Source organism: Scyliorhinus torazame, chromosome 5 (genome assembly GCF_047496885.1).
Source record: "Scyliorhinus torazame isolate Kashiwa2021f chromosome 5, sScyTor2.1, whole genome shotgun sequence".
Lineage (NCBI taxonomy): Eukaryota > Metazoa > Chordata > Chondrichthyes > Carcharhiniformes > Scyliorhinidae > Scyliorhinus > Scyliorhinus torazame.
This window is the reverse complement of record NC_092711.1, coordinates 106199884-106225627: the sequence shown is the minus strand read 5'-3', so window position 1 is coordinate 106225627 and position 25744 is coordinate 106199884. Positions and strand designations below refer to the sequence as shown.

The 25744-nt window shown below is 46.7% G+C and overlaps 1 protein-coding gene across 7 annotated transcripts in view; it reads left to right on the top strand.

Annotated features, from left to right (window-relative positions):
- The window catches only part of LOC140419331 (uncharacterized), a 66647-nt gene continuing 40903 nt past the window's right edge, over nucleotides 1–25744 (top strand). Inside the window, exons 1-3 of one of the 7 annotated variants that reach the window (XR_011945713.1) lie at nucleotides 1–698; nucleotides 14307–14422; nucleotides 17427–18554. The gene's annotated coding sequence lies outside the window, so the exon portion shown is untranslated. The other 6 variants (XR_011945712.1, XR_011945718.1, XR_011945716.1 and 3 more) reach the window with 6 other exon arrangements.

Below are 25744 nucleotides of genomic sequence, written 5' to 3'. Positions count from 1 at the left end.
TCTGGGCGAATGGGAACGGCTGATTCCAGTGGTGAGGCGGAGGGAAGAATGGAGCCGGGAGTCGGGGTGGGAAGGGAGTGAAACATACAGCCTGAGTGTTTCAGGCTTCGGAAACACTCCCTGCTGGTCACAAGTCCGGAATAAGACCCTGCAAGTCCCGTGTTTTGCAGCTGCGGCGCTTGTAATTGGTGTCAGGCCCAGTTCCACGGCCGCCATCTTTGTTTAGCGGAGCTGTGGGGCCACCTTGGTGACGTATCAGATGCGGTGCTTCAGGATCTCGGTGACTCTTATTATTGGGCAATCAGCGAGTCAGCCTGAGCCTGTGGCCGATTTCATCATCTGTAACCGTCACAATGTCCGGGTGATTGACGTCAGGGTGGGGGCATGAGCGGTCATCCTGGAGTCGGGAGCAGGAGGGGAGAATGTTGTGAATTTCTATTCTGGACTGATAGTGATTAATTTTAGAAACTCCTTTTACAGGGGATTAGTAGGGGAGGAATTACATCCAGCAAACTCAAACCAGGAGAAATGTTTATCTTTCCAGAATTTCATTTCTGGACTGACCGTGATGCCTTTGTAAACTTCTTTCACGAGCTTAGAAAGGGATTCACAGACAGGAAACTCACAGCCAATCCTCACATCAAATTCTAACACCACTGTTCGAGTTACCAGGATCTGGAGATTATCGACCTTTGTGTGTAAGCATTGAGTTCCATATCATTGTCACTCACTGTATAAAATGTCTACCTCCTATGTCCTCTGTAGTTCTTGTTCACAATCTTAAATCTGTGTCCCGTAATCCTTATACAATCTGCTGATGGGACCAGTTTTAAAAAAATCTTTTGCTGGGTTTGCCGTTGTCGTTTCTGGTGCCTGGGTCGATGCCGGGTGGTCCGTCTGGTTTCATTCCTTTTTCATGTTTTTGTTGTGCTTGAATCAGCTTGGACCAGTCCATTTAGGATCCAGAACACAATTGATGTCTCCTCCAAGTATCAATTGATTTGTATCCACGTCTGGGATGGATTGCAACAATTTTGTTTACAAATGTTTCTATGAGATCCCCTCGTTTAAAAAATAAAAAGATAGAGAAGCAGAATTAGGTCATTCAGCCCATCGTGTTTTTGAGTTTGCTCTGCCATACGATCATGGCTGATATGTTTCTCATCCCCATTCATCTTGTATTGTAGCTCTCTTGAAATGAATGCGAACACTGCATTTGCCTTTCTAACTGCCAACTTTCCTTTATGTGTCCTTGGGATGTGGGTGTCGCTGGCTGAGCTGACATTTGCTGCCCATCCCTAATTTCCCTTGAACCGAGTAGCTTGCTGGGCCATTTCAGAGGGGGGCAGTTTGGGAGGATGTAAGGCTGAAGTGATTAAATGACAAAGTGGATAATGGTGCAAGACAAAACTGGGATGACAATATTGAATTTATTACCCGTCAGTCTGGCCTCAATAAAACTCGAGATGGATTTTGTAGGTATAGTATTATTTATTTTAACCAACTTGCAAGGCTGACTCACTTCACACAGACTCCGAACAGAAATGCTGTCTCCTGGACCCCTCGAAAACTAATGAGGTCGGAGACAAAGAGATCTCTGCAAATACATTCAAATGGTATCACGTTTCACATACACGATTCCCATAGGTCATCCTATACCCCTCCTGACCTGGCCATACATCCTGATTGGCTCACTTCGCATTCCTTAACCCTGGGTCTCTTGTTACCCAGCATCCTTTTCCCCATCTTCCTTGCCATGCTTTCTGAATTCCTTTGTCCTTTGTGAACCCACTACCATTAGACTGACCCACATCTACATTACTGTAACTAATATTTGAACTAACTACTTTATGTCACATTCATCATTCCCTCCTTTTATCATTTCATGATAACCTATCCAATCCGTAGCTACGGCCCCTCATCTAAGAAGATTCCTCGCTGCATTTCCAATTCCTGTTGCAGCACCCCATTATCTGCTGCAACCTCGTGGATCCTAACAGCCAAGATTCTAGGGGTGTCTGTCCATTCCAGTGCACCCTGCATTCTACCCATCACGCATTTAAGGATGGCCAGGCCCACAAAGATGCAGCCGAGTGCCACTGCTAAATACATGGCCATATTTATCAACCAGTCTTCCAACCCCCGAATCCCCAATTACCCCAAGAGCCAGGGTCCTGCATACCGTCCAGGTGATCCCGTATGTGATCCATAAATTTAGTGATGTTAGCGGTTAGGTCTTGAACTCCCATGATACACTTGCCCTGCACTATGGCGCATACCCCACCCTCCCAGGCCAGAAGATAGTCAAGAGTATACCGGTTCTGCATTGCAAACAACCGCGGCTGAGACAATTCCGAGGGCTCCCAAGGTTTCATTTCCCAGGATTGTAAGGCCACAAATAAAATAATTCCTATCGCTGACCGCCAAGGAACCCCCCCCACACCTCCCAGTGTCCAGACACACACAGAATTCCCCATCCGGCTGAGTGGCCCTGGTTGGGTGCGAGAACCTGAGGTTTTTTCCAGTTCTCGCAGAATTCGGCTGAGACTGCCCGGCCTGCCAACTGATTGTGCAGTATCCATGTCGAGGGGCAGGGGACTGTGGTAGGGACTAGAGTCCCGATAGCAATTTGGCGGGGAAATGGGGGTGACAAAACATTGGTCGCTGTGCCATTTTTAAAAAAGTAATATCCTTGCTCCGTGTACAGGCTTGCATCACAATCAGTATATCTGATGATACTGTGGGATCCCCCAGTAGCCCAGTTTATCCAGCTTTGGAACGCCCATTTGGGCCTCCCAGCAATGCGGAAAGCCCGAGTCCCAACAGTGATGTGAGAGACATTCGCCCAGCCACAAAGGAGCTGGAGGTCGGCGTTCAATGGAATGCAGGTGGTGTTGTAACAGACGCATTGGCCAGACACCTGAGTGATATGACGCCTCCTGTCCGTACAGATGGGGAACAGACGTGTTATATTCGTTTCCACCTCTACCAGCAAACGGCCGTACCCGTCACTGCTGAAACAATTCTCATACTGCCGGGAGTCTCTATTGGGAGTGAAGTGGCTAGGTATGTACGCCCTCCACCATTGTAGCCTATCATACTGTGAGTGGGAATTATCCCGAGGAAGGGGAAGCCAAATAGCCAGTGGTGTTGAACCCGGATCGTAAGGAATAGTGACTTGCTTGGGCTCGGAACGCTGACAATGAACCACCGTTTGGGGAGTGCCCTAAAGCGGTGAAACAGAAACTAACCTAGACACCGATGCGGGGTTCGGGTAGCAGACAACCCGTCCCTGGCCATACAAGCGGTGGTAGATCTGGTAGAAGAGATTCATACCACCCAGGTTTTCCTCATTCTGGGTCCTAAATGAATTAAGTATATCTCCTGATAACCTACGTTCTAGTTGTACTCCCCTCCTTACACGCCCCGTCCTCTCTCTAGTCCCCCTCTCTCTCTCACAACCTCTTCCTACCCTCTCCTCACGGTCTGACTTAACGTTTATGGCACCAATCTTAACACATCCAAAATCAAATTTACATGTACTCCAAAAACAAGGCAATGTCCATGTAATGTTCCCTTCCCATCGCCGGGACTGGTGCAATTGCTTCATGAGCCGTGCATTGTCCGTTAGCCTGATGACCTTCCATGAGTCGATACCATGTCCTCGTATATGGGGTCAGCGAAGAATGTCACCTCTACATAAGTGAAATGTCCTTGTAGTTTGGCTGGGGTTACAGATGTAGATGATATTTCCCTTTTCCATGTCCGTCGCCGATGTCACCCCAAGAGAGGCGAGGCCGAAGATTACACAGGCGGTGCGTAGCCACCCCATCATGCGCCACACCTGTGAAACAGCGCTGGGGAAGGGAGGCAGGTTAGTGACCGACCTTTTTACAGTGGTGGAGGTGGACCCAAGCACTCCGCCCCTCCACTTTAACTGCTGTCGGGGTGGTAAGGAGAACTTGGAAGGGCCCCTCCCACCGTGGCTCCGACCCTTTCTTAGTCCAATTTTTGACCGTGACATAACTACCAGGCTGCACTGAAAGCGAGCTAGGCAATGGGGGCGGTGGCGGGTGAGCCGTGCGGACCTGACCATGGAGTTCCTTGAGGACCTTAGTGAGGGCTAGAACATAGGTAGTAATTTCTTCAGTCATATGGTGAAACTGAACCAGCCTGGGAACATGCAGATTCCAGGGAGTTCTAAGGGGCCTGTCATAAAGAATCTCGGCAGGAGAGAGCCGGGCCGGTCCCGCAGCTGGAAGAGGGCAACGGGGAGCAACTTAAGCCATGTCAGTCGCGTGTCTACTCTTAATTTTGCCAATTTAGTTTTGAGGGTCTGATTGTGTCTCTCAACCAACCCGGCCGCCTGCGGTCTATAAGCACAGTGTAACTGCTGGCGTACGCCCAATTGGGAGCAGAACTCTTTGTTAATCTGTCCAATAAAATGAGGCCCATTATCAGAACTTAACTGAGCTGGTATACCGTACCGGGGAATGATTTCCCGCATCAGAACTTTAACCACAGTAGCAGCTTTATTATCGGCAGTCTGATACGCCTCGACCCATCTGCTGAACACATCCACAATGACCAAAACATATTTATAACATTGACACCTTTCTAACTCAATGTAATCCATTTGGAGCGTCTCAAAGGGACCACTGGGCAACGGGGTTTGCCCCATACCACAAGGGATACCTTTGCCGGTGTCATATTGCTGACAAATCAAACACCGATTACTGATACTCTGGGCCAGCCCCTGCATTTTAGGGTGCCACCAAGTGTCCAGCAACAAATCACTAGTCCCCCGAGCCCCGCAATGAGTTGCAAAGTGTACACATTCGATGACCCATAAAGCCAGTACATCAGACATACAAGTCTGATGTGCAGGCTTGGTCCATAAAGAGGAAGCAGAATCATATGTACAACCTGACCGTTTCCACATTTGTTTATCACTCTCAGGAGCATCCTCCTGTAACCTTATGATGTCTTGGATGGTTGGCATTGGCTTGTCAGAAGCAGACCTATTTATAGCAGAACGCTTAGTCTGACTTAACATTTTAGGCGCCATCACTTGCTGAATTTGCGCGGCTGTCCGCGCTGCACAATCTGCTCGTTCGTTACCAACGTCAACTGGGGTCTTGCCATTTGTATGGGCAGCGCATTTAATGACGGAAATCTGCATGGGCATAAGGAGAGCCTGCAGTAGGTCATTAACTAAACCCCGGTGGGATATTTCCGTGCCGGCTGAGGTAAGGAATCCCCTATTCTTCCAGAGCTGTCTGAAGTCATGAACTACCCCAAAGGCGTATCGGGAGTCAGTATAAATATTTACCTGACGATCTACCCCAAGTATACATGCACGGGTAAGGGCAAAAAGTGTGGCATGTTGGGCTGAATAAGGGGGTCTGAAAAGCGGCCGCTTCTAGGATCAGACCACCCTGATCTACGATTGCATAACCGGACAGTCTCCGGCCAGTGGGGCTTACTAATGCACTGCCATCAACATACATAATCATGTCAGGTTGTTCTAACGGAATATCACTCCGATCGTCCCTTATTGTGGTAGTTTCCTGAATCAAGGCTAGACAGTCGTGGCCAGGTGCGTCTTCATGGTCAGGGGGACCGCTAAGAAAATAGGCTGGATTGATAGTGGTACAGTGTTTAAATGTCAGACGTGGATTGTTTAAAAGGTATATTTCATACCTATTCTGACGAGCTGCGGTAAGATGCTGAGTCTGCAGTTGCCCCAGTAGTGCGATGACCGAGTGGGAGCTATACACCGTAATATCCTGTTGGAGAGTTATATTGGCAGCAGCCTGCAAACTATTGTATATCGCTACCAAGATCTGGGTGCAAACAGGGTGGCCCAACGCCATTGGATCAAATTTGGAAGAGTAATATGCCACAGGCCAGTGCTTACCTCCATGTTGCTGGGTGAGTACCGCTGTTGAACACCCTTCCAGAACAGTACAGTATATCTGGAACGGTCAGTCGTAGAGGGGCCTACCGAGGGCCGGTACTTGTAACAAGGCCTGCTTCAGGCAACGGAAGGCTTAGAGTGCCTCTGTGGTGAGAGTAAAATTCCCCCCTTCAGTAGTGTAAGGCGTCAGCAGCTTTGTATAGACAGCGAAGTTTGGTATCCACTGCCTACAATAATTCATCATACCCAGCCAATGACGGACCTCCTTGGCTGTGGTAGGGGCGGAGAATTGGCATATTGGTTCAATCCTACTGGGTTCGAGACTTATTTCCGTGGCTGTAAGTAAAACTCCGAAGAACCTGACCTTTGTCTGAACCACCAGGACCTTTGATTGTGAAACAACATAACCCAACGAGGATCGGTGGTTTAATAACTGGATCACATCATCCCTGTTACTGGGCTCGTCTGGACTCGCTACCAATATGTCATCTACATACTGCACTACATATTGAACCATGCTCCAATGTTGAGGCCTGGAGTTGGGTCTGCAGACATCTGGAGAAGAGCGTAGGTGAGTTGACGAACCCCTGAGGCAGTCAGGTCCAGGTATACTGCTGCCCATTGTAAGTGAAGGCAAACAAATATTGTCATTCAGGTGCGAGTGGAAGAGCAAAGAAAGCGTGCTGGAGGTCAACTATGGTGAAGACCCGGGCTCGAGCTGGAATTTGAGCCAGTATGTGGGCAGGATTAGGGACGAGCGCATGTAACTGCTGTGCGATGGCATTGATTGAACTTAATCATAGATTATCATAGAATTTACAGTGCAGAAGGAGTCCATTCGGCCCATCGAGTCTGCACCAGCTCTTGGAAAGAGCACCCTATCCAAGGTCAACACCTCCACCCAACAGTAAGGGCAAGTTTGGACACTAAGGGCAAATTATCATGGCCAATCAACCTAACCTGCACATCTTTGGACTGTGGGAGGAAACCGGAGCACCCGGAGGAAACCCACGCACACAAGGGGAGGATGTGCAGACTCAGCACAGACAGTGACCCAAGCCGGAATCGAACCTGGGACCCTGAAGCTGTGAAGCAATTGAGCTATCCACAATGCTACCGTGCTGCCCCTATGCTACCGTGCTGCCCTGTACTAATCGGTACTGGTCTGGTTTGGGCACCGCAAGTATGGGGGTGTTACATTATGATTGGCAAGGGACCAGAATACCCTGTTGCAACAGCTCTCGGATTAATTTGTCTATAGACGGGGCAGCTTGGGGTTTCAGCCGAATGGAAGGCAGTGTTACATGGTCCTTAATCGTTACCTTAATGGGTGTAACATTTGCCGGTCCCACTTGTGATGGGTATCCATCAGACTGGATATCCCTGGGATATATCATCTGGGTATCCCAGACCTGTGGGTTGACATATTCCAAAACGTCACATCCCAGGTGATGCAGAAGTCGAGTGTTAATCATTTCAGGGATCTCAAAATATTTTATGGAAGTGCCATCTGGCATGACTTGAAGTGCGTACTCTGTTGGATCGGAATGATCCACTTCCCTCTTTACCATAGGCCCCAGATCCTTGACATGGTACTGGTCGTAGACCTGGCGTGTAATATGAGGGTTTACAGAAGCTGACTGTGGCCATAAATGTGGTGGTGTTGTAACAAAATCGGCTGTACCTTCTTTTCCCGTGACTGTGGCTGTAATCTTGACTGGCCACTCGGTCCCAATTAATGGCCGGTACTTGTCCTCCAACTCCCTGTTTTGTCCGGTTCTGTCACAGGCCAGGATAACGTGGTGCAGTGAATGTTCAATGTCTAACGTCCACCACCGGGGTGTGATAGAAATATAGCACTGTTGTCTCATCCTCCATGATTGAACCGTTACCCCTTTGTCTCCGCACTCTAGCTGTAGCTGGAAGGTACACAGTAAATCTCGGGCCAAAAAGTTACAGTCCAATCCAGTAGTCACCACAAACTGATAATCTGTAGACTTATTCTCATAAGTGACTGTCACAGGTTCAAAAATAGGGTACTCACACACCTGTCCTTGGAACACCGACAAATGCTGGGTGTGGTCGGATAATGGTAGTCAAAGTTCTGATTGCACCGAAGGCATGGCTGCTCCAGTGTCGATTACAAATGGGTAGTGTTGATCTCCTAGCTGCAGAGAAATAATAGGTTCCCTTTCCGATTGGAGAGTCCTTATGACTAAATTAGCTAATCAATCTTGTGTTGGGAAAGGGTTTGCCTGGGAGAAGTCGGTGTACCTCATCTGTCCTCCCCTTGGTGGGTACCCCCTTCCTTTGGGTCGGGTAGTCTCCTTCTGCTGCCCGTTTTTTAAAAGGGCATTCCTGTGCCAGTGACCTGCACGGCCACAATTAAAACATGTATTGTTCCCTCTATATCTGCCCCGTCCTCTTTTCCCAGTAGACCAATGGCCCCTGTGAGGGGCAGTTGTAAAGCTGTTGGTGCATACGGTGGGCCATAAAGAGGAGCTGAGGGTCCATTTGGGTGGGTTTGATATCCTCCCCCGTGTTGATCCACCCACCCAAGATCACAATATTGGGGTTTCAGCTGGTAAGCCACTGTACCTGCCGCTGGTTGGGGTCTCAGATCATCCTTTTTCATTACATACTCAGTCTTAATCTTTGTAACTGAGCCTCCTTCCTGGCCTACACCCTCCTTCCAATAAAATCTGACTGCCCTGGCCATTTGAGAAGGGTCGTTCTCTGTCCAATTCATGTTATTACATTTCGCGGCAGTAGCCACGAAAGGTGGTAGGCAATGCATTAACGTAGCACAATATTATGGGGAATTCTGACCATTTTGGTACAGCAAGTCTGTACTGCCCACAGTAGATTTCATTAAAACATTCCAGAAATTCCTCTGGCTCTTCAGTCTTTTTAGGTTTGAGGTCTAAGATAGCAGAAATGTTTATGGGCTTTTGAAATGTGACATTCAAAGCATTCAGGATTTGTGCCCATCTGTCATCGTCCAAAGCATGGGCTTGCTGAAGTGCGGCGTGGCTAGCATAATTCAAGTGATTGAGATGACTGCGGTACTCTGCTGTGGTTAAAACCTGCTGGACTAGGGCCCGGAGGTCCCATGAATCAGCTTGATAAACTGAGATGGTAGTTCTCAGATAGTCCACGAAAGCAGCAGATTTCTTCCTGTCTGGGATTGCAGCCAGAATAGCCATCATCTCACTGGGTCTCCATGGGAAATAAACGTCTATCGTGGGTTGGGCTGCTGCTGTTGCAGCATCAGGGTTGGGTATTTTCCTAATCGGCAACTGTCTCAGAGTCTCACTAGGGGGTGCTTTAGCAGATTCCTCTGGCTCTTCAAAGACTTTGACGTCCTTCCCTTCCGATAGGGGGAGCTCCGGCTCCTCAGAACCATTCCCGTCCTCTTTCTTTGTTCTCATACTTTTCTGTCCTACCATATCAGTCTTAAGGGATCTAGGTGGTATGGGTAATTGTTTCTGGATAGGATCAGGCCCCTCTCTCATTGTTCAAGATCGGGTCCTAGAGCTAACTGGGCTTGTGGAACAGAGCGCCCCTTCTCTAACAGATGGTGAAGGTGCTGAAATAGGACCCAAACTATCAACCGAAGGGGCTGGAGAGGCTGGCATGATTTGAATCTGGGGAGCAGTGGCTGAATATAAATTATGATACCCTGGTGGTTCTGGAATTAGTGCAGACAATGGTACTGGTGCAGTCGGGACTCTACTCGACATGGTCCAATTCTCTAGGTCATCATCTGCGTCTGTCAATGCAAGGCCAGCCATTGAACTACGTAGCCCATTTTTTAAAACTCGAGTCCACCCTCTCTTTACTTGCACGTTTTTTGAATGCACACTCCTTTTTCAAAATCTCCAGAGTTCTTTGGTTCCCCCCTTCACTAATTGGAATCCCCATTTTAAGGGCATGTTCTTGCCAACTTGATAACAGGATCTTATCCCTCTCCTCTTGACAATATTGTCTCCATAATCCAATTAATTCTTTTGCTTTCAGACTTTGGATCTTTTTCCAGATTTCACCCTGAATTTTCTTAATGACGGCCAGGTCTTTAGCGCCCCCTGGTGGCCATTCCTCACCCAATTTCTTCCTTAAAGTTGCTGACATTTTCCTAAAATCTCTCGCTTTATCTGGATAAATATCACATAATATTTGCAATGGACTGCCTGGATCACTTGTGTTATCCAAGCAATTCCCCATAATCTCGAACTAATCCGCAAGACTGCATTGCTCGCCACTACAGTCCAAGGATACAATTTTGGCTTAATCAACTATAGTTTCCAAAACACTCACACGTGGAATTGAATCAATTCCAAAACACACACACGTGGAATTAAACCATCATCCTATGTCCCATCAATTTCAAAACACACACACATCGAATTAAACCATCATCCGATGTCCCATCAATTCCAAAATTAACCCAAAACTGAATCAATATTATGATATCCCATCAGTTTAATTTTCTAATCCCCAGACTGACCTTTGATTTCGTCGAGACGATCTTTCCGTACCAACCGCAAGTGACCAGACCAATCCGACCATGAGAAGAGGGGAAACTCAATGTGGTCATTTTACAGCTACACACATTGTGGGCCCAGTTCCACTTTTCTTGTTCAACATCAGTCTAATTCGGATTTCGCAGCTGGTCGGTGACCGTCTGGACAATTTCCGGGTTTCGGCACCAAATGACAATATTGAATTCTTTACCCGTCAGTCTGGCCTCAATAAAACTCTAGATGGATTTTGTAGGTATAGTATTATTTATTTTAACCAACTTGCAAGGCTGACTTGCTTCACAGAGACTCAGAACACAAAAGCTGTCTCCTGGACCCCTCAAACGATTGAGGTCGGAGACGAAGAGATCTCTGCAAATACATACAAATGGTATCAAGTTTCACATACATGATTCCCATCGGTCATCCTATACCCCTCCTGACCTGGCCATACATCCTGATTGGCACACTTTGCATTCCTTAACCCTGGGCCTCTTGTTACCCAGCATCCTTTTCCCCATCTTCCTTGCCATGCTTTCTGAATTCCTTTGTCCTTTGTGAACTCACTAGAACAAAGAACAAAGAACAAAGAAATGTACAGCACAGGAACAGGCCCTTCGGCCCTCCAAGCCCGTGCCGACCATACTGCCCGACTAAACTACAATCTTCTACACTTCCTGGGTCCGTATCCTTCTATTCCCATCCTTTTCATATATTTGTCAAGATGCCCCTTAAATGTCCCTATCGTCCCTGCTTCCACTACCTCCTCCGGTAGTGAGTTCCAGGCACCCACTACCCTCTGCGTAAAAAACTTGCCTCGTACATCTACTCTAAACCTTGCCCCTCTCACCTTAAACCTATGCCCCCTAGTAATTGACCCCTCTACCCTGGGGAAAAGCCTCTGACTATCCACTCTGTCTATGCCCCTCATAATTTTGTATACCTCTATCAGGTCTCCCCTCAACCTCCTTCGTTCCAGTGAGAACAAACCGAGTTTATTCAATCGCTCCTCATAGCTTATGCCCTCCATACCAGGCAACATTCTGGTAAATCTCTTCTGCACCCTCTCTAAAGCCTCCACATCCTTCTGGTAGTGTGGCGACCAGAATTGAACACTATACTCCAAGTGTGGCCTAACTAAGGTTCTATACAGCTGCAACATGACTTGCCAATTCTTATACTCAATGCCCCGGCCAATGAAGGCAAGCATGCCGTATGCCTTCTTGACTACCTTCTCCACCTGTGTTGCCCCTTTCAATGACCTGTGGACCTGTACTCCTAGATCTCTTTGACTTTCAATACTCTTGAGGGTTCTACCATTCACTGTATATTCCCTACCTGCATTAGCCCTTCCAAAATGCATTACCTCACATTTGTCCGGATTAAACTCCATCTGCCATCTCTCCGCCCAAGTCTCCAGACAATCTAAATCCTGCTGTATCCTCAGACAGTCCTCATCGCTATCCGCAATTCCACCAACCTTTGTGTCGTCTGCAAACTTACTACTATTAGACTGGCCCACATCTACATTACTGTTAACTAATATTTGAACTAACTACTTTATATTACATTCGTCAGGGTGACAATGAGATAAGTAAATAAACTAACAGGAAAAGAGAAGAAATAAAAGACAGGTCCAGGTGAGTATAAATGGCAACAGCAGAACCGTTACCAGCACCTACTGTCTAAAAATATCGGAGTGATGATTATAATCTGAAATTACTGAAATGAATGTTGTGTCTGGAAAGTCATAAATTGCCTGATCAGGGGTGAGGTTCTGTTCCTCGAGTTTCCTTTGAGCTTTATTGGAGCAGTGCAGGAGGCCGAGGACAGAGTGGGAATGGGGCGGGGAATTAAAATATTAAATGATCAGGAGCTCAGGATTATGCTTGCAGACTGAATGGTGATGTTCCACAGTCACCAATCCAGATTTAATCTCCTCAGTGTGGGGGAGACCAAATCGTGTGCAGTGAATACACAATACTGGATAGCAAGAAATACAAGTAAATCACTGTCACCTGGAAAGTGTGTTTGGAATCCTGGAATATGGGAAGGATGGCGATGAACTGGTGGTTGTTGCATCTGTTGTGTCTGCATGGAAAGATTGACAGTGATGTTCAGAATAACACAAGAAATGGGAGCGGGTGGAGACCATATGGCTCATCGAGCCTCTGCATTTCTTGCTGGGTGTAACCTGCTCGTTCCGGCATCATTCTGGTACACTTTCCTGTATCTTCCCCAGACCTTCTAGATCCACTTTATGATATGGATATAATGAGTTCACATCTCACTGTCGTCACTGTTGTCAATCACACCCAGGACAGAACTGTGGTGGAGGGCCCGTACTATTTAGGTGCTGTATTAATTGGTTTCATACATTTGTTACCTTGGCCCAATGTTACTAATGGTAATCAGTTCGCAAAGCATAAGTTGTATGAAAAATATCCATTTCAATGGCGAGTTTATTACCCAACATGCGTTGCAGCTGAGAATGTGCTCCATCCACATTACAGAAGCTTCTCGCACATGCGCAAAGTCCAGCAGTGCCTGGAGCATGCGCCGTTCAGGTTGTCGCTGACGGTGCTAGGAGAGGGAAAGAAACAATCGAGCGACTTTCAGGAATGGAGCCGGTGGGTGGCCGGGGAGCGATAGAAGCTGCGGAGTGAGCCGGGAGGCTTCATATATACCCCGTGGAGGCTTCAACTCCCGAGGAAAATGTTAACGGTCCCGTCTTAGACAGCACCGAACAGAGTGAGCTGAGCGGTGACAGGCCCGGGTTACCGGCCGCCATCTTTACAGAGGACACGGTGCCGCAGGGCGCATGCGCTGCGAGCCTGGACCGGATACCAACTCTCCCGGATTGACTGACTGGAGTCTCCGGGATTTTATTTTAATCATTTGTGGGAATCACTGGCTGGGCCAACATTTATTGCCCATCCCTAATTTCCCTTGAACTGAGTGGTTTTCTAGACCATCTCGGAGGGCATTTAAAGAGTCAATCACATTGCTGTGGTTTGGAATCGTGTTGGCCAGACCAGGTAAGGATGACATTATTTTTTTCTATTCATTCACGGGATGTGGGTGTCACTGGCTGGGCCAGCATTCACTGCCCATCACTAATTGCCCTTGAACTGAGGGCATCTCAGGGCATTTTAAGGGTCAACCAGCTGACTGTGGATCAGACATGTTGGCCAAACCAGGTAAGGATCGAAGATTTCCTTCACTGAAGGACATGAGTGAACCAGATGTGTCTTTGCAACAATCGACAATTGTTTCATGGTCTTCAGTAGACTTTCAATGAACTTAAATTTTACCTCCTGCGTTGGTGAGATTCATACCTGGGTGTCTGGAAAATCATTGGGAAATCAAAAATATTTTTGAACATTTCTCTTCAGCGGATATGAAAATATTGAAAATGGGATAAATCACTGTCTTTTTTAAAATTAAATTTAGAGTGCCCAATTCATTTTTTCCAATTAAAGGGCAATTTAGTGTGTCCAATCCACCTACCCTGCACATCTTTGGGTTGTGGGGGCGAAACCCACACAAACGGGGAGAATGTGCAAACTCTACACGGACAGTGACCCAGAACCGGGATCGAACCTCTGACCTCGGCACCGTGAGACAGCAGTGCTAACCACTGTGAACCGTGCTGCCCTAGTCAAACACTGTCCTGTAAGGTAATGAGCCCTTTTGCTTCCCAATTGGCCGAGGAAGGCAGTGTGTCACAAGGATGGATGTGTTGATCGATTAATGGCTGGAGGATGTGGGCAGGTCATGTGATCAAACCTCCAGGAATACATTTAATCAAAGTTGGCGAGGAGAGAATGTTGTGGATTGACAGTGAGGTTTCTGTAAATTTACAGGATACTGGAAGTGGAGGTGTAACAGACGGGAAACGCAAACCAAACATCACATCGCAATCTGACAGAGTCACTTGATTTATTAGAACCTGAATTTCAGCAGCATCTGGGTGTGGAAGGTAAAAGGTTTGTCTGTTCTGTCTGTGAGGGATGATTTCTGGTCTCGTGTGACTGGAAAAGCCCCGGGATTCACAAACCCTGGTTAGACCAAATCTGGAGAACTGTGTTCAGTTCTGGACAACAAACCTGAGGAAGGAGAGGATGGCCTTGGAGCGAATGTAGCACAGATCTACCTGAGTGATATCTGAACCCCCCAGGGTTAGATTACAAGGCGAGATTAGACAGAAATGTCAGAGTCAGCTGGCAGCACGGTGGTGCAGTGGTTAGCACTGCTGCCTCACAGCGCCGAGGTCCCAGGTTCGATCCCGGCTCTGGGTCATTGTCCATGTGGAGTTTGCACATTCTCCCCGTGTTTGCGGGGTTTCGCCCCCACAACCCAAAGATGTGCAGGTTAGGTGGATTGACCACGCTAAATTGTCCCTTAATTGGAAATAATGAACTGAGTACTCTAAATTTATTTTAAAATATTTAAAATTTAAAAAAGGGCAGAGAAGGGTATTCGGTCCATTGAGTCCATGCTAGCTCTCTATTCGGAACGGTGGTTAGCACAGTTGCTTCACAGCGCCAGGGACCCCAGTTCTATTCCCGGCTTGGGACACTGTCTGCGGAATCTGCACGTTCTCCCCGTGTCTGCGTGGGTTTCCTCCAGGTGCTGCGGTTTCCTCCCACAAGTCCCGAAAGACGTGCTGTTAGGTGAATTGGACATTCTGAATTCTCGTTCAGTGCACCCGAACAGGCACCGGAGTGTGACGACCTGGGGATTTTCACAGTAATTTCATTGCAGTGTTAATGTAAGCCTACTTGTGACACTAATAAATATTATTATTATCTGGAGCAATCCAGTCAGAGTCATTCTCCTGCTCTGTCTCTGTATCCTCACAGGTTTATTTCTCTCAGGTTTTTATCCAATTTTTAAAAAAATCATTTATTGTGTCTATTTCCAAACACTGTTATAGGCAGCAAGTTTAAGGTCATTGCCACTGGCTGTGTAAAAACATTCTCCCTCATACCTCCTGGACCATTTACATGCAGAGATACGGAGCAACGTAGAAAATAGGAGCAGGAGGAGACCATTTGGCCCTTCGAGCCTGCTCCACCATCCATTGATCAGAGCTGATTAGGCGGAGACCATTTGGCCCTTCGAGCCTGCTCCACCATCCATTGGTCAGAGCTGATTAGGCGGAGACCATTTGGCCCTTCGAGCCTGCTCCACCATCCATTGGTCAGAGCTGATTAGGCTCAATAGCCTAATCCCGCTTTCCCCCCCATATCCTTTGATCCCCTTCACTCCAAGTGCTGTATCTAACTACTTCTTGAAAACATGCAATGTTTTGGCCTTAATTAGTTCCTGTGGCGACGAATTCCATAGGCTCACCACTCTCTGGGTGAAGAAATTTCTCATCTCTGTCCTAAATGGTCTACCCCGTATCCTCTAATTATCCCGTGATCCCTATTTCTGGACACACTCACTATCGGGAACATTCTTCCTGAATCTACTCTGTCTCGTCCTGTTTTTTTAACATAAATTTAGAGTGCCCAATTCTTTTTTTTGCAATTAAGGGCAATTTTAGCGTGACCAATCCACCTACCCTGTACATCTTTGGATTTGTGGGGGTGAGACCCACGCAAACACAAGGAGACTGTACAAACTCGACATAGACAGTGACCTGGTGCTGGGATAGAACCCGGGACCTCGGTGACATGAGGCAGCTGTGCTAACCACTGCGACACCATGCCACCCACTTTTTATAGGTTTCTATGAGATTCCCCTCTCATTCTTCTGAACTCCAGCGAATACAATCCTAACCGATTCAACCTAACCTGCACATCTTTGGACTGTGGGAGGAAACCGGAGCACCCAGAGGAAACCCACACAGACACGAGGAGAAAGTGCAAACTCCACACAGTCAGGCTGGGAATTGAACCCGGGTTCCTGGTGCTGTGAGGCAGCAGTGCTAAGCACTATGCCACCCCCTGTCATGCAACGCTCAAGAGAAAAAACAATCCTTATCCCCATCTGAAATAGGTGACCCCTCACTTTGCAACAGTGACCCCCTTGTTCCAGATTCTCCCTCAATAGGAAACATCCACTCCACATCCACCCTGTCAAGACAGCTCAGGATCTTATATTGTTCAATTCAGGTTTTACCCTAAAATTTAAATCTGTGTCTCGACTGCTTGTACGATCAGTGAATGGAAACCGTTTCTTTGCCCACCTGATCGAAACCTGGCATAATCTTGTGTCCCTGAATCAAATCTCCCCTCAACCTCCTTTGCTGGAACCATTCTGGTAAATCTCGTCTGCACCTTCTCCAAGAACCTTCACATTCTTCCTGAAGAGTGGTGACTAGAGCATCATAAAGATTCATAGAATAGAATTAGACCCTTAGAATTCTTACAGTGCAGAAGGAGGCCATTCGGTCCATCGAGTCAGCACTGATTCTCTGAAAGGGCACCCTGCTGAGGCCCACACCCCTACCCTGTCCCTGTAACCCCATAGCCCCACCTAACCTGCATATCCCTGGACACTAAGTTGCAATTTATCAAGGCCAATCCAACTAATTTGCTTTTCTTTCGACTGTGGGAGGAAACCTGAGCACCTGGTGGAAACCGATGCAGACACTGGGAGTGCGCAAACTCCACACAGTCACCAAGGTCGGAATTGAACCCGGGTCCCTGGCGCTGTGAGGCAGTAGTGCTAATCACTGTGCCACCAGAAGCACAGCTTCAGTATCAATATTACTGTTTATGAAGCTCAAAATCGAATTTGCTTTGCCAACTACTCTCTTAATATGTTTTGTAGATATACAAAATCCCTCTTCACCTCTTTCTCTCTCCTCCCAAAGAGGCCAGTTGGGTTTTTATGACAATCCAGCAGTTTTCATGGTCACTTTTTCCCAGTGTCGGCCCCACAAATGACCAGATTCATTCAGCTCAATTTCACAACCTGCCTTTGTGTTTTTGTGGGTTCTCTCTCACTCCCTATTTTCTGTTTTAAATCAGTTTCTCAGGGTGTTCAAAGGGGCGGATTCAAAGTCCGGAAACTCAAACCAAGCATCACATCAGGATCAGACACAGTCCTCAATTTATCATATCCTGAATATTAGCGGATTTTGAACATGGAAGGAAAAAGCATTGTTCACAGTGGGGAGAAACTGTACACATGTTGTGTGTGTGGAAAAGGATTCAGTCAATCTTCAGGCCTCACAAGCTACATATGCAGTCAAACTGAGGAGAAACCGTGGAAATGCGCGGAATGTGGGAAAGGATTCACTTCCCCATCCAAGCTGGAAATTCATCGACGCAGTCACACTGGAGAGAGGCCATTCACCTGCTCCAAGTGTGGGAAGGGATTTATTCAGTTCACGGCCCTGCGGAGTCACCAGCGAATTCACACTGGCGAGAGACCATTCACCTGCTCCAAGTGTGGGAAGGGATTCATTCAGTCATCGGCCCTGCGGAAACACCAGCAAGTTCACACTGATGAGAGACCATTTCAATGTCCAGACTGTGGGAAGTGCTATAAAAGTTCTGGGGAACTGATGTACCATCAACGTGTTCACACTGACGAGAGACCGTTTAGGTGCTCTCACTGCGGGACTGGGTTTAGACGATCATCTCAGCTCACTGCACATCAGCGAATTCACACTGGGAAGAGTCTATTCACCTGCACCAAGTGTGGGAAGGGATTCACTCAGTCATCCCACCTGCTGAGTCACCAGCGAGTTCACACTGATGAGAGACCGTTCCAATGTCCAGACTGCGGGAAGTGCTATAAAAGTTCAGGGGAACTGATGTTCCATCAACGTGTTCACACTGACGAGAAACCGTTTAGGTGCTCTCACTGCGGGACTGGGTTCAGACGATCATCTCAGCTCACTGTACATCAGAGAACTCACACTGGGGAGAGACCATTCACCTGCGCCCAGTGTGGGAAGGGATTCACCACTTCATCCGCCCTGCTGAGACACCAACGGGGCCACAAGTAACCACAGTGATTGGGTTTTGCTGTTACTCACATTCAGGACTGAACCATGTTCATTTGGGTCTCTTTCTGCCGATAACAAACTCCATCCCATTTACAGGGGTAATATTCTGGCTAAAAGTCAAATAAATTTGATTTGTGTTAAATACGCAGAGTGCTGAAACTTTTTAATATCTCTGACACAAGTTAATTCCTTTTGAAGTACTCTCGCTCTCCCCTGTCTCTTCCATCCTCACCTCCAACAAGAAGTTTGAGGAGCTTGTGGAGCTTCTTTGTGACTGAGATTGAGTAAATCCGATCAGCTGCCTGAGCTGCTTCCCTCCCTTCCATGAACCCACCAGACCAAACTAAATTTCATTCTTTCCAGAGCCCTGAACCCACATCTTTCTCTAGTTTCTCTCCCATCTCCCCTCATGCCCTCTCAGAGCTCATCTTGTTCATGAGATCCAACTCCTGCTCCAGCGACCCTATTCCCACGAAGCTAACTAGTGGGAATAGCCAACTACCCTGTGTCCCCAATAAAAAACATTTATAAAGAAAACTACCCTGTGTCCCTGGATATTGTCAACATTTCTCTCCCTTCAGGTATGCCCCTCTGTCCTTCAAATCTTCCATCATCACCCCCTCCTCAATAAAACAAACCCTTGACCCTGCCATCCTTACAAATAACTGCCCCACCTTCAACCGCCCTCTCTTCTCCAAACTCTTTGAACATGTTGCCACCTCCCAAATCCTTGCCAATTTTTCCCAGAACTTCCATGTTGGAATCCCTTCAATCAGGTCTCTGCCCTGTCACAGTGAAATACAAGAGACAAACAGAATCTTACCCGGAGAGAAGACAGACAATCCGGGAGCTTGGATGCAAGTACGGCACGGTAGCACAGTGGTTAGCACTGCTGATTCACAGCACCAGGGACCCGGGCTCGATTCCTGGCTTGGATCACTGTCTGTGCGCAGTCTGGAAGTTCTCCCGTGTCTGCGTGGGTTTCTTCCGGGTGCTCCGCTTTCCTCCCACACTCCGAAGATGTGCAGGTTAGGTGGATTGGCCAGGATAAATTGCCCTTCGTGTCCAAAAAGGTTAGTTGGGGATAGGGTGGAGGTGTGGTCTTAAGTAGAATGCACTTTCCAAGGGCTGGCACAGACTTGATGGGCCGAATGGCCTCCTCCTGCACTGTAGATTCTCTGATTCTATGAGGTGAGGTTGTCCTTTCTGAGCTCCAGCCAGGTGATGTTAAACACTCAGGCGGGAAAGACAAAAATCTACAACGTGTTTAAAACAGCTGATTTTTTTCACCACTATCTGGAATGTTAAACTTCGAGGTTATTATCATCAGAAACAAACTCCAACTATCAGAGTAAAAACCTCAAAGTTCTGGTACAGATGGAGGCCATTTGCCCCGTTGTGTGTGTGCTGGCTGGGAGCTATTCAGCTTAATCCCATTTCGCAGATCTCAGTCGATTGTCCTGCATGTCCCAGTCCTTCAATTGGATATCCAAGACATTTATTTTAAAGTGATCTGGATTTCTGCTTCTATGACCCTATCAGACAGCGAGTTCTAGACCCCCACCACTGAAATGATGACCTCCTAGAAGTCATAGCCAAAAGAAGTATCCATTCTAAAGTGTAAGGTCCGTATTCAAGACAACACTATAGAAGCACAAGGAAACGCCCTTGCAGACTGAGTAGCAAAGGAAGCTGCCTCTCAGTGGGATTCTTCAGCAGAACCAAGACACATCTACAAATTGGGAGTGACCAATTTATTACAAGATCTACGTGAAATGCAACATGACTCTACACAAGAAGAGAAATGGTCATGGTTAGACTCAGGTATCCAGTTGTATGATGATGATGATATTTGGAGACAAGTTCAGACTGATAAATCATTTGCACCACTGGCACTGATGCCATTTCTGGCCCAACAGACCCATCCATGGGGACATTTAGCCCAAGGACAGATGGTGGCTCGATTCCAGAAAAGTTGGTGTGGCAAAGGATTCAAAACACCTGCACAATTGGTATCAAACCGCTGTGTAACCTGTCAAAAGAACTTGGGACCTATAACATCAATGCCTCAGCTAAAAGCTCCTGCCCCTGCAGGATCATTCCAGAACATGCAGGTCGATTACATCACCCTTCCTACATGTCAAAGATACACTAATGTCCTTGTAATAGTGGATAAGTTCTCTAGATGGGGAGAGGCTGCTCCAGCCAGGAGGACTACAGCCACCCATACAGCCAAAGTCCGATGCAAAGACTATATTCCCAGATGGGGAGTACCAGCTAGATTGACTCAGACAATGGAACCCACTTTACAGGTGCTGTTTGCCAGGAGGTGTGCAGGTTACTGAACATCGATTGGAATCTACACTGCCCTTATCATCCAGAAACATCAGGACAAGTGGAACGCATGAACCGGACTTTAAAAGAACGATTGTCCAATACAACCAAGAAGGCAGGAGTTGGATTCAAGCCTTGCCACTAGTTTTGTGCAGTATCAGAGCAACCCCAAACAGAACCACAGGCCTAATCATCACTGGCAGACCCATGTCCCTGCCAGGAACTATTGACTTAAGAAAGGCAGACTCTCATCTGATGAGTGATGCTTTACTTAGTTATTGTCAAAATTTAACAAATGCTGTCAGGTGTCGCCGGCGTGGGGCAATCCTCCTGAGGGGGGGCCACGACTTGGTGCCCGGCGAATCCGTTTACGTGAAAAAAATTCAGCGCGAACAGTTCGGAGCCAAGGAGGGAAGCCACCGACCAGATATTACTCACAACCCAGTCAGCCGTGAAACTCCAAGGAAATAAATCATGGATTAATGCGTCACATGTGAAGCGCGCATACCAAAATCAGAATCTGTAAACATATTTGCCATAATTTTGATTTTCAGTTACATGTTTGGCCCAGCAGGCCTTACCCAGGAGTTCAATGTTAACACGTTCCTTTACATGTCCTGTACCTATGCCAGAGACTTTAACATCTCTAAATGCTGGGTGTGTTCTTCTACCCCTACCAATTCCCAAGCAGGTATCCCAAGACAGCCTGTTCCTTTTACTTTATCCCAAATGGCAGAATGGTACATTTTCCAAAATCGCGACTATACCCTTCCCCAATGTGGAGACACCTGAACCAAAGAAATGATAAACGATGAGGTTAAGAGATGGCGATCTGCAGGCCGCCCATTAAACACTTTCAAGCGATGGTATCAACATGTCTATGATCGGTAACAGAAACCAGCCCAAGTAACCTTCCCAACTGGTCATAATCACACTGGGACCATATGTTTAATCGGCTATAATCATAGAGCATGGAATGCGGGATACAGTAAATGAATATTATTTGGATGTGAGTGCCAGTACACAGCGCACTCATGACACAAGAAAGGTAGTGGTCAATGGACATGAAGGGAATCCCATCGACTTTAAAGGGCTACCTAATCACACCGATGGGACAAATTTACAGAACGTTGGTCCCCACAACCGGTTGCCCAATATTCTACCTATAATGGCACCTGTTCCATCTGCGGTAATACTGCATACCCTTGGCTCCCGGTGAGCTGGAGAGGAGTGTGTTATTTATGATTCATTGTCCCCCTCATCCATCATTCCCTTTCCCTAGCCGATGCTATAAACGCAGACTCAAAACATGGACCTCTCATCCCACAGTTTGAGAAATATCAACCTACCACTATCATCACGAGGTCTAAATGCGAGATCACAGGGACTGAGAAATTCTTTTCTGCTCTCATCCCTGCCTATGGCGTCGTCGTATTGACCGGAGAATACATTAAATTGGCCGTAGACTTAGAGAAAATAGCCAATGACACTGCCCGAGCTGGAAGTAGCATTTCAGCCGAGGTGCTCGCCATTCGAACTGTGGCTTTACAGAATCAGATGGCACTTGACTATTTGCTAGCTGAAAAAGGTGGAACCTGTGCCCTGATTGGTGCAGAGTGTTGCGCCTACATCCCAGTAATTCAGAAGAAATCAAAAGCATGTCAGCACAGATGCAAGAAGAAGTTAGGAAACTTTACCAACCCTCTGACACCACTCTTTGGGGATGGTTCTCTGGATGGGTGGGTGGCACAGGAATTTCCATCATTCAGGGATTTCTCTGATTTTTCATATTTGTGCTTGTCATTTACGTAGTGATCTTGCCGATCAGATGCATTAGCCAATGTTTGGCTACCCATAATGCCCCAACAATCAAAGTGGTTCATAGTGGTCCAACTGCACTACCAGCCCATGACATTGAACAAGGGGGGCTTGTTCAAGGATCAGCTACTGCGTGTTCTTGATAAGTATGTACCGGTCAGACAGGGAGGAAGGCGTCGAGCGAGGGAACCGTGGTTTACCAAGGAAGTGGAATCTCTTGTTAAGAGGAAGAAGAAGGCCTATGTGAAGATGAAGTGTGAAGTTTCGGTTGGGGCGATGGATAGTTACAAGGTAGCGAGGAAGGATCTAAAGAGAGAGCTAAGACGAGCAAGGAGGGGACATGAGAAGTATTTGGCAGGAAGGATCAAGGAAAACCCAAAAGCTTTCTATAGGTATGTCAGGAATAAGCGAATGACTAGGGAAAGAGTAGGACCAGTCAAGGACAGGGATGGGAAATTGTGTGTGGAGTCTGAAGAGATAGGCGAGATACTAAATGAATATTTTTCGTCAGTATTCACTCAGGAAAAAGATAATGTTGTGGAGGAGAATGCTGAGCCCCAGGCTAATAGAATAGATGGCATTGAGGTACGTAGGGAAGAGGTGTTGGCAATTCTGGACAGGCTGAAAATAGATAAGTCCCCGGGACCTGATGGGATTTATCCTAGGATTCTATGGGAGGCCAGGGAAGAGATTGCTGGACCTTTGGCTTTGATTTTTATGTCATCATTGGCTACAGGAATAGTGCCAGAGGACTGGAGGACAGCAAATGTGGTCCCTTTGTTCAAAAAGGGGAGCAGAGACAACCCCGGCAACTATAGACCGGTGAGCCTCACGTCTGTAGTGGGTAAAGTCTTGGAGGGGATTATAAGGGACAAGATTTATAATCATCTAGATAGGAATAATATGATCAGGGATAGTCAGCATGGCTTTGTGAAGGGTAGGTCATGCCTCACAAACCTTATTGAGTTCTTTGAGAAGGTGACTGAACAGGTAGACGAGGGTAGAGCAGTTGATGTGGTGTATATGGATTTCAGCAAAGCGTTTGATAAGGTTCCCCACGGTAGGCTATTGCAAAAAATACGGAGGCTGGGGATTGAGGGTGATTTAGAGATGTGGATCAGAAATTGGCTAGCTGAAAGAAGACAGAGGGTGGTGGTTGATGGGAAATGTTCAGAATGGAGTACAGTCACAAGTGGAGTACCACAAGGATCTGTTCTGGGGCCGTTGCTGTTTGTCATTTTTATCAATGACCTAGAGGAAGGCGCAGAAGGGTGGGTGAGTAAATTTGCAGACGATACTAAAGTCGGTGGTGTTGTCGATAGTGTGGAAGGATGTAGCAGGTTACAAAGGTATATAGATAAGCTGCAGAGCTGGGCTGAGAGGTGGCAAATGGAGTTTAATGTAGAGAAGTGTGAGGTGATTCACTTTGGAAGGAATAACAGGAATGCGGAATATTTGGCTAATGGTAAAGTTCTTGAAAGTGTGGCTGAGCAGAGGGATCTAGGTGTCCATGTACATAGATCCCTGAAAGTTGCCACCCAGGTTGATAGGGTTGTGAAGAAGGCCTATGGAGTGTTGGCCTTTATTGGTAGAGGGATTGAGTTCCGGAGTCGGGAGGTCATGTTGCAGCTGTACAGAACTCTGGTCCGGCCGCATTTGGAGTATTGCGTACAGTTCTGGTCACCGCATTATAGGAAGGACGTGGAGGCTTTGGAGCGGGTGCAGAGGAGATTTACCAGGATGTTGCCTGGTATGGAGGGAAAATCTTATGAGGAAAGGCTGACGGACTTGAGGTTGTTTTCGTTGGAGAGAAGAAGGTTAAGAGGAGGCTTAATAGAGGCATACAAAATGATCAGGGGGTTGGATAGGGTGGACAGTGAGAGCCTTCTCCCGCGGATGGAAATGGCTGGCACGAGGGGACATAACTTTAAACTGAGGGGTAATAGATATAGGACAGAGGTAGGTTCTTTACGCAAAGAGTAGTGAGGCCGTGGAATGCCCTACCTGCTACAGTAGTGGACTCGCCAACATTGAGGGCATTTAAAAGTTTATTGGATAAACATATGGATGATAATGGCATAGTGTAGGTTAGATGGCTTTTGTTTCGGTGCAACATCGTGGGCCGAAGGGCCTGTACTGCGCTGTATTGTTCTATGTTCTATGTTCTAAGGCTCCTACTATTGAACTTTTATGACTGCATTATTGCATTATTACCCAAATAATACTCCATTCATATAATCAATTTCCATTATTACTGAATTGTACTGTATAATTATTTTTTTGAATAAAATGCTTCCAGAATGCTTGTATCGCTTGCAAAGCTTTGCCCGCTCCAGTGTTGAAGGCTGTTCACAAACAAGTGAACGATTACAGACAATGTGAATGCGTTCCTCCCCGCGCTTACTTCTATCTTGTCACATTTCTTCCTCAATTTCTATTCATTATTTTGATTCATCTTATTAATCTTTAGAAGAATCAAAAGGGAGGACTGATAGAAATTGGCTTTTCTAGTTAGCTATAGATGATAAAGGTAATAGGTTTAAATGAGAACACATTAAGCATAAATTGAGTGCAACAAAGCTGGAAACCCATTAAGGGTTAATCCAGAACATCCACTTTAGTTTTCTTTCATTCAACCTAGATTTTAACATTTGCAAATTGTTGAGCCAAACAAGGTCAGTGACGCCAAATAGCTAAAAGACCCCATTGTATGCTGCTGCTTTTCCAGCACAGGCAGTCCCGTTTCCATGGTAATATACAGTCAAAGGTCATAATGCCCTGAAGGCTGTGTTTTTTCTAAGTAATGTTGAGATGCAGGTGTCGATAATTTGGAAAATTGGCAAGTGATTGAATGGAAAAATTACACCAACATATTCAAAAACCTATATCTCTTAAATTGATGGACAGACACTTTGGCTGAATTGAGAAAATTCGAAATAGTTAAAGCCAATCAGCAGTAAAAAGAAGGCCAGACTTTGAGATAACAATTCTCTTAAGAATCACTTACCGGAATGTAAAAGTGCTTCTGTTGCTCTGTTCTGTTTCTCTTCTTGCTCACTCCATCTATATTTCTGAAACCTTTGCTGCTCGCTTTGCTAATCGCAATTACCCAGTTATTTTATCTGGTGTATTATGATTTGAATGAAAACTCAACTTCTGTATTCGCTAAAGACAATTAAT